At 42.4% G+C, this 9,496-nt stretch overlaps 1 protein-coding gene across 10 annotated transcripts in view; it reads left to right on the top strand.

Annotated features, from left to right (window-relative positions):
- kcnip4a (potassium voltage-gated channel interacting protein 4a) overlaps positions 1–9,496 on the top strand; it is a 126,964-nt gene that overhangs the window by 85,821 nt on the left and 31,647 nt on the right. The gene's annotated exons all lie outside the window — the stretch shown is intronic.

The raw sequence follows: 9,496 nt of genomic DNA, 5'->3' as shown, positions 1-9,496 counted from the left end.
TCCAGAAGGTCAACACTACAAGAAGCTGTAGTGCTCCAAGACAGATAGATGACATCCAACTATGCAAAGCTCGGTTAGCACACCCAACAGCTCTGTTTTAGTGGGAGTGTTCCTCAGCTCTGTTTCAGTGGGAGTGTTCCTCAGAAGCAACGTGCATTGTGCTGTGTCTTTAGCCATTTAGTCAGCATAGATCCTGAATAAAACCGCATTAACAACCCCCACATGAAAGGAGCAGACTGCACATAGCGAGTAAGTACTGGGAAACAGTTTTTGTAAATGAAGTAGGATACAGTAATTTGAGAGCCCTCTTGGGAAGCTTAGCCAGTTGTCAGCGGGGTACATGAGGACTTGGGGATGTTATTGCTGTTCTCATTTCTTGCGCATTATGAAGTCTGCACACGACAAACTTAACTGGCATAATATACACATTATTAATGCATTATGCAAAATCTCACCTTATATGACAATGAAAACAATAATTCATTCACCCAGGCCCTGTCTGTTATTCCACCTTAATGTTTCCTAAATTGGAGGGATTTGCTTATAAATTGCATTCGTTCATGGTTTTCTTACCTCAAATATGCCTAATGGGTTTCTAGCTCTGTAACTGCAGTAGGCCGTTGAATGGTTAAGTTTGGTGGATGGAAACGTAGTCTGGAATATCCATTCCCCTATGGCTTCTCATTTTACCTTCCCGTCACAGGTTTAATTAAGCTCCTGTCCCACAGGGATGTTCTAGCTTTGCCCAGAAGTGCCTGCAGTTGCAATTCGTCACCATGCTTTTCCACTGAATTACATATTAATGATTCCACTCAACAAAGTGAAGCTTTGATTTGTGTAGCATAGCTTTAACATCGCTCATCATGGGCACTTGTGGTATTAGTGACAGTGGTAAGCTTACTTCGAGACATAAATGCAACGAGGTTCTGGCTTCTGCCAATATGAGCACTTGCCTGTTATTCAGGGCCTTAATGAGGACCACCAGGGCAATGGCTTTAGAGAATTGATTTGTAATGTACAGGTAAATATAGCTACCGTTTCTGTATGTCATTGTTGTTCAGTATGGCTCATTGAAGCGTGCGGGATTGTTCTGTGTTGACTAGTGATTTCGATAATGTATAGTTCTTAGTTTTCTGGATGTTTGGATTGCAACCTAGATATGAACTGGTATGCCTTCATAACATTTTCAGTCCAGGTAAAGTGGCATTAATTTTTTTTTAACGCTATTTTCACACTTTTAATCCAACTTGTCCTTTTTGTGAGCTATTTATGATGCAAATGCAGAAACGCACAGTGCACCCACAGCAGTGGGGGTCCACTGCTGAGATTTGGGTTCAGGTTCCAGACTGTACACAGTGAGCTATACTGTGGGAAAGGGAGAAGGGTATCATCCCTCTTTCCCCATCTCCGTGCCCCCCAGCCATTGCCTCGTCAAATCGTCCATGGATTGAATCAGTGTAAAGTAGGGAAAAGATAGGCTGCTACATTTGGAACTTGCCATTACATTGGGAGAAAATGAAAATAAATAAATGAGTAGTTTTTAAAAAGGGGGCGAGGCAAGAGTGTGTACAACCATGTGTCTTCTGCCTCATCACATTAATGATTCCCTGTCCAGCAAACTTGCAATTGATTTGTCTCTGCAAGCTTTTCAATAGTATATATATTTTTTTCTACCTATCGACCCCTTTTGTGGTCCATTTCTTAATGTGGTCTTGTGTTTTGGACAGACCGCTGCGGCTCGACATGCATTGGATCTCACTCGGGCATGCAATGAATGTGCTTCAGGAGTTTGTCAGAAAGTGGTGGGTAAAATCAACTAAAATTAGATGCTCCGCTGCAACTTCCTCATTCAGTGTGCTGATTGTTGAACACGCTTTCTGCAGGTGTTGTGGAGTTATTAGCCCTGCCTCTCTGATTTGTTCCTTGATCGCATCAGGAACACTTCACCAAAATCCCGGCACCCCTCCCCCCTCTGAGACATGATTCGATACACCTCCTCCTGTGCTCCTCACCTCATTCCCCCAGGTGCGCGCTCAGCCCCAGGGTCGAATGCACTGCTTCTCCAGAGCACAGTGGCAGCCTCTCTCAGAAGAGCTGTCGAACTCCACTGTGCCCAAGTGACAGATGAACCTGTGAATCGGTGTTATCAGACCCCGGTGTCCTGCTCCGCAGGCTTGCGGGGACAGCCCAGACAATGGCCACCCTCCAACTGTTTCACATCCAATCTCCTTTCTGACAAGCAGAGCCCAACATTGAGCACAGAGCTCAAAGAGACGAGGGTGAAATATTGGCTCTGGCAGTAATGTTTATCTCTTAGCACCTTAACTCTTAGGAATTGCTGTCAGTTGTCTGAGCAGACGCTCAAAGCAAACATAAACAGCTTGTGAATATTTTGGCAAGTTGTGTGTTGGTGCAACAGTTTCCTGAGACAGGAAGACAAAGACAGGTGACAAAGAACCAGTACGTGTGTCTGAGTGTTGTGTGTCTGTAAAAGTGAGCAGAAAAACAATGTCTTTTCTACCACATTGTGTATGCAGTTCTGGTGTGGTCAGCCACGGTTCAAGGGCTTTAATTGCTTGCATTTCACACCCGGTGCCTTTATAAATATGATGGGCTAATTTCCATGTTTCCTAAATATTGAAAACCTTAGCTGATTTGCATAGCATAAAAGGTATCAATATGTGGCATGTAATTAGTTCCAGAACACCATGTAGCTGGTTTCACAACAGCTTGATGATTCCATTATATATTCTTTCATGTCATGTAACTGTCATTATTTTTGATAAATGATATTTTGAGGTAAGACTGTCCCCTCATTGCAAAGTGGGTTACTTCTGAAGCATGGCACAAACACCTGGGTGGAAAAGGATGGAGTAGAAAGAGACTAAGAGAACTGGGTAACACTTTACTAAAAAAGGCACTGTTTAGGAGACTACATGACATCTACATAAACCCTATCATGACAACTGAGATAATATACAAATAGACAATTTTGATCTCAAGTTTATACATCTGTCATGATTTTTGGTGACATTAGAAAGGTTCATAACACTGGATAGGGTGAAAGGACACGTTATGACAACTGTCTTTGCAGCTTCATGTCTTTTCTATGTCAGGGTGACATAAGACTGATGACAGGGTACAGCTTGCCAAGTGAGACTGCTGGTAAAATTGAGAAAAAGTGAAGACTTCAGAAAGATGCCCTCTGGTAACAATGATATAACAGATATTTTATTGAATTTTTTGACCCTGACACTTTTTACCCTGTAATGACAGATTGGTGTTTTTTATTTGGCCATTAAGACTAACTGTAACAGATGGGCTGCCATCTGTAATTGTAAACTTGCATATTCTCAGTAAATAAATTTGAAGTGAGGTGTCTATAAAAACCTTTTGCATTTTATACACTGGGAAAAATTTCAATCTGTAACGGCATTTTGCCCCCTCCTGATTTTGTGTTTTTATTTTTTGACGTGTCACCAAGTGCATGTTTACTCCACGCCCACATGTTACCACGCCCCCCTTGTTAGCCTGATACTTGTTTTACTGGTACCTTGTTCTCTCTTCGTCAGTGGGTGTTGGTTGTCTGTTTACAGATGTTTGTGTTTTTACCAGTTCGCTTCTTGGATGAATGTCATTCCTTTTCTTTTTGTTTTCTGTGTTTTATTTTTGTTATTGATTAAATGCATTTTTGTTCACTTCTCAACTCACGCCTGCATCCTGCTTTCTTTTTTTTTTTTTTTTTTTTTTACCAACACACCTTGCCAAAGTCACACAAGCCCCACCAAACTTTCAGTAATTACACCTAAAATTTTTAATGTTATGTTTTTAAACTTAGGTTGCCCATAAAAGTTTGTTTGCTTAATTCAGATTTAGTGAACTAAACTTTGTGTTATAAACCCTGAATGAAACCCTGGATGAAACAGAAATGTGTCAAATGTTTTATATTCAACTCTAGTTGGTTCAGTAACAAGAAATTGTGCTGTATTAGCTACTTTTTAGTTCAATTATTAAAACACTCTTATAAAAGTGGACTTTCACACTGACAGTTAGAAGTCAAATATATAACATAAAATTAATGATACATAGGAAAAGTTTAATATTCCTAAAGTAGAGCCTATATTTTTAACATCACAGTGAAAAGAACCTCTACCAATGATTGCCAGTAAAGTCTGTAGTGCTTATAGAGGATGTCTTGCTGATGTGTATAAAAGTGGCATTTACAGTCTTCAGAATGAGGGAAAAACACAAATTTGATTGTTAAGCACTCAATAGCAAGAGTTACTAGCTACCTAGTCACAGACTTGAAGGCTTAGCAAAGTTCAGGGAAATAATGTTTCAGAACCTATAGTGCCTTCCAGATGGCAACAGGTCAAACGAGACCGAAAATCCAATTTCCATTTAAAATAAACATACTGTTCATTAAACACTGCAACACGAAAAAGACTAAAACCAATAGGGAAGCTAATGACAAACGCACCACGACGATGGTAAGCATATTCCTAACTACTAATTGAACTACGGCTAGGGACACACTGACTTTGTTAGAGGCGTGTGTTGTTTTTGTTGTTGTTGTTGTTGTTGTTGTTTCATTGTCGCTTGATTTACCAAGACAGTGTGCTAGGCTAACATTACATTTTTGTTCATGGAAAGTATCTAGAAAATTGGAAAATATCTAGAGAATGGGTGGTATATTTGTCATTACCTTGATGTTACTATATGCTTTTTATTGAATGCCAAAGCTCAATAAGAGGTGGGATTCATTTAAATCTCAGTATACTCATCATAAGAAGCCTCCACCTTTGAGAAGGAGGGTTTCTTTCAAATTTGTTTCTTTTGCACAGGTGCAAAATGTAGTGGTCTATTCAAATATAAATACACACATGTATTTATATTTGAGTGCTGGAGAAAACACAGCTGACTCCTATGTCAGTGTGACCAATAGAATCACTTGACCAATCACACGTCCAGTAGAATCACTGCTGCAGCCGTTTCCCCATGGTTTCTCCATGCTGAAGGGCCCCATGCCAAATGATCTGTGCACTGTATCCAGCAAGGTCATACACGGTCCATAGCCTGCCGTGTGGACGGAAGCTGTCCCAGCCAGCGCAAAGAGCCTTAGCTGTGGGCCTGTGAAATGTCACAGGTTTTCATGGAGCTATTCACGCACCGAAGAGTCATCCCCTTCCTCCTGGGCACAGCAGAATTCCTCCCAGCTGACAGTGTGTGGACTGTACAGCCACTCCTCAGTGGCACACGGACATTGACACAGGGCATCGGAGTTACCATGCAGGCATCCAGTGCGGTGTTGGATGGTGAGGTGCTGTTCCTGTGGCACCGCAGTCTACCCTGGGACCTGGCCCTCAGGTTCTCTGAACTGCATGAGCCAAGTCGGAGAAGTGTGATCAGTACTTGGGACAAAGGAAACACCATAGAGGTGAAGGCAGAAATGCTGTAGCCATTCCAGTACACACAACAGCTCTCTCATCATGCTGTAAGCTTGCTCAGCCTGTAGTAAACTACAACCATCTCAACCTCATGCTGTACCTGTGCGATACTGAAGATTGCATCCATGATAAACTTGCAGCTTGTCCTGGGAAATGCCAGCACTGCTGCTTCACATAGCCGAGCACGGAGGGCAGCCAAGGCACGCTCGGCCTCCTTGTCCCACTGGAGCGCAGCCCCTTCTGCTGTGAGCCGGTTTTGTAGTGTGGGTGTATCAACAGAAGCGCTGGTGGTATGAAGCCAAACCCAGAGAGCACTTCAGCTCACCGGCACTCAGTGGCGTGGTCCACCAGCGCGTCAGGTCCACATTTCCTTGGTCGGATCTAAGGCGTCGTCAATGTGTGGGAGCAGATATGAGCTGGAATTAGTAACAGCTCTGAGCCAGTGATGGTCCACGCAGAAACACCAGCTGTTATCCTTTTTCTTCGCCAAGCCCACCTGTACTGCTCAGGGGCTGTTTGATGGCTTGACGATTCCCACAGCCACAAACTCTCCCACTTTCTTTTCCGTAGCCTCTCTCTTAGCCAATGGTAGACATTGGGGATGCAGCCGAATGTCTGGCAATGTCTGGTGCTATGGCTGTGCTGCATTGCATTGTCTTTTACTGTGGCTTGCGAAGATATCACTATAACAGCACAGGGACTCCTACAGCCTGTGTCTGCGCTTGTGTTAAACCTGACCGGCTCCGCTACCACAGCTCATGCGTCACCTCCAGTGTTCTCCGTCACCGATGTTGCCGAGGATGGCACTCGTGTGCGCTACCCCCCGGCATGAGGAGTCCAACAGCCTACACCAGTGCCGCGTGTTCACACCCTCCAGAACCAGCAGCTTCACCTACGAAACATGAAGGCCACATCGCCAGTGCTTAGCCTCCCCGGACACCTTCACTTCTGGACGGTGAGCTTGGCCAGGGCTGCCACCAGGAAATCTAAATCTAAGTATGCACGCATCCTGTGTAGGCAGAGGACCCACTATAACCAGGAACCACTTCCCCCCCTCCTAAGTTGACTCGGCCACCAGTAACAGACTTGAGTTGGATGGTTGTCACTTCGCAGGCCTTCCGTGTGCCATTTAGTTGAAGTGAGTACACCTGGCTGTGGCTTTAGCAATGACACCGACAGCCCTGTTTCAACGAGGGCAGTGAGCTGTTTCCCATCTGTGCTACACCTGACCAAAAGCCCACAGCAGCAGCCAAGAGTTGATGCTGATGGTTGTTTTCACTGGAGGCTGTCCAAAGTCAGTTGATGACACACACACATATCTTATAGTGGTTTTTGGGTGTTGTTATCAAGTAAAGACTTGCTGATTTGTTTTCTGGAAAAATGTTGGTCATTCATTAACTTGTATATAGGCAACTTCCAGTGAAACGTTGCCATTGGATAAAATCCAGACCGTTGTTTCTAGAAGTGCTCAAAAGATTTGACTTGCCTCCTGCTTTGTTCATCAGTTTGTTTCGAGTACAGTTATTGTCAGCATTATTTTTAATTCTGGCATACCAAAAATCATTGAGCTGAGTTTGTTAACATAACGCCCTCATTTCACTCCTTACAGTGTCATAACACCTCCTAATGTTACAATAACTCTCCAGCACTTGACATAGTTATGTCAACTTGACACCAAAGATGACAAATCAGGTTTTATGACGCTTGTTGGAAAAAGCATTTATAAATGTTTATGTATGTTTGTCATTTGTCATGAAAGACTTATGTAGGTGTCATGTAGCCTTCTGAACAGCCTCCCATCATTAAGTGTTACTAAGAACTGTGGACTAAAGCAACAACATTTCCTCATCCAGATAGAAGAGCTTATAAATTAATATGATAGGATTTATTTGGTAAGTCACATGTGTGCGTCAGACAGCACTGCCGTCTTCAGGGGGTGAGTCCTGGGGAAAGCTCCCACGAGAGGAGCAGACGATGCCTCGGTGAAAAGCTCTAAATGTTCCACAGATTCATAATTAGCCAGGACAAAATCACTACTTACCAACCATCATCTGCTTCAATATGTGTGTTGCCACTTCAGCACCCATACATGCTTTTGAACTTGCATGTTTATAGACATCAAAATATATGGCAACAGATGATTTTATTTTTTGACATGGTAACATTTTATTGGTGAATATTCTTATCTTTTGTTTGTAGTTTTCTATGCAAAATGAAATGCAAGAGCATTTAAAGGTCTATATTGCTGGTGTGGTATTTTAGATGTCATTTTACTGCATACTGTATGATGAGAGGCTTGAAAAAAACAAACATTGACACCAGAAACAATACATTCACATTAAATGCTCTTCTACTAAAGGCTTTATCCCGGTGTTTTCAAGAAAGGAGACTGAGGGAATTGTGTCTGACATTCTGAGCAACTTGTTGACCAAGTATCTTCTTACTGTTGCTCTGCCCCGTGAATAATGCAACTGTTTGCAGCTCCTATTTGTTTTAGAGGCCTTTTACCTTGAGATTCAACTTCAGTAAATGTAGCATATGTTTAGTGGGGAACATTATCATTTTGGCCCAGAAAAGCTGTAGCTGCTTTTTTTGTTTGTATGTTTGTTTGCTTAATAAAAGGGTTGTGATTCCAATTTGGTTCACTCTTTAAAGATTAATTTAATTAAAGCTGACATTTTAACCTTATATTGATTATTTTTTCAAATGCCATGTGTTGGAGTACCAAACCAAAATAGCAAAAACGACAGCATTGTCCGCTTACTGACTGTGGTGTTCATCAGTTACACTGTTCCTGTGCTTCAGAATGATATATGGATATATTGTGCACACTAGTTTGCACGTCTGAGCAACATCTGTGTAAAAATGTGTGGCCTGCTTTTAGGAGACAATCAGTGAGTATTTGTACATACTGAGAAACAGGAGAATAGTTCAAAAAGGAATCGCTTTTCGCACGATACAACCTCAGTGCCGTAGTGAGTTTATATTTACTGTCTGTCAAATAGGTATGAATGCTACTGATAATACCATAACTGCATAATAGATGGCAGGCTGTTTCGTTTTAAGTATGTCATACAATGAAAGGTTGTGTTTATTCCTTACTATTTTAACAGCTACTTTTGTGTGTGTGTGGGGGGGGGGGGTTGTTGTTGTTGTTGTTTAATCCCCAATTTTTGTGTTGCCATTAGATGGGAAGGAATGACTGAATATGGAATATTTTTCTTTTCAGTGTTTATCATCCAGAGCAGAACCCTGTAGTACTTTAGGTGACCCAGACTCTAGTTTACTCCTGTGGCTCCCTCTCTTGATAAGAGTCCCCAGAGACCAGGGAAGCTTTGGGCTGCCAAGCAAAATATGTAATCTCTCACCAAAATCGATTCCTTCGCCTTCAGAAATCGAAGAAGAAAGACCTGTGACATCAGACACATATCCTGTGCTGGACAGCGATAAGAAGTCTGGGCCAGAATAGGGCAGACCTCCATCAACGTGGCATGACATTTCAGATATCACCTTGAAGGTGTTTTGTGAAAGGGGAGAGAAGTAGTTGGACTGGGCCATTCGGCCATGAAGAGGTGGCCTTTGTGTGTGTGTGTGTCGACCTCTCCATGAGTCATGATTCTTTGTCATAATAGGAAAAAATGTTGCTAGTGTCATTGGAGCAGTTTGGAGTATATTGTATAAACTCTGTCTTAATTTGTAAAGTTGGGCTGTATAGACTATTGCTTAATATGGTGTTTACCTTTTCCAGTAATTTGTGTTCTGTATCCCAGACAGCTAATTATTTGTTATTGTCTGCTGCATTGGCTGCGATCATCCAAGGATCACATTGCATGTGACAGACCATCAGAACACTGCAAAGCCAAAACCCCAGCAGGTGGCAGTAGTTACGTGTTCTGGTGCTAACCCCTGAGATAGATCACAGACTGGGATGCAGGTACAGTGAATCACGAACTTTAGACTGACCTCAAGCAAATCCTGTCGATTCAGCCATTGCTTAATGAAGGTAATTGGTGTCAGGTCAATTTAGCAAGGTGCTGAACACAAAAGAT

This window comes from Electrophorus electricus, chromosome 13 (assembly GCF_041902795.1).
Source record: "Electrophorus electricus isolate QZ-2024a chromosome 13, ASM4190279v1, whole genome shotgun sequence".
Taxonomy (NCBI): Eukaryota; Metazoa; Chordata; class Actinopteri; order Gymnotiformes; family Gymnotidae; genus Electrophorus; species Electrophorus electricus.
The sequence above is the reverse complement of the archived record's forward strand: the minus strand, read 5'-3'. Positions and strand labels throughout refer to the sequence as shown.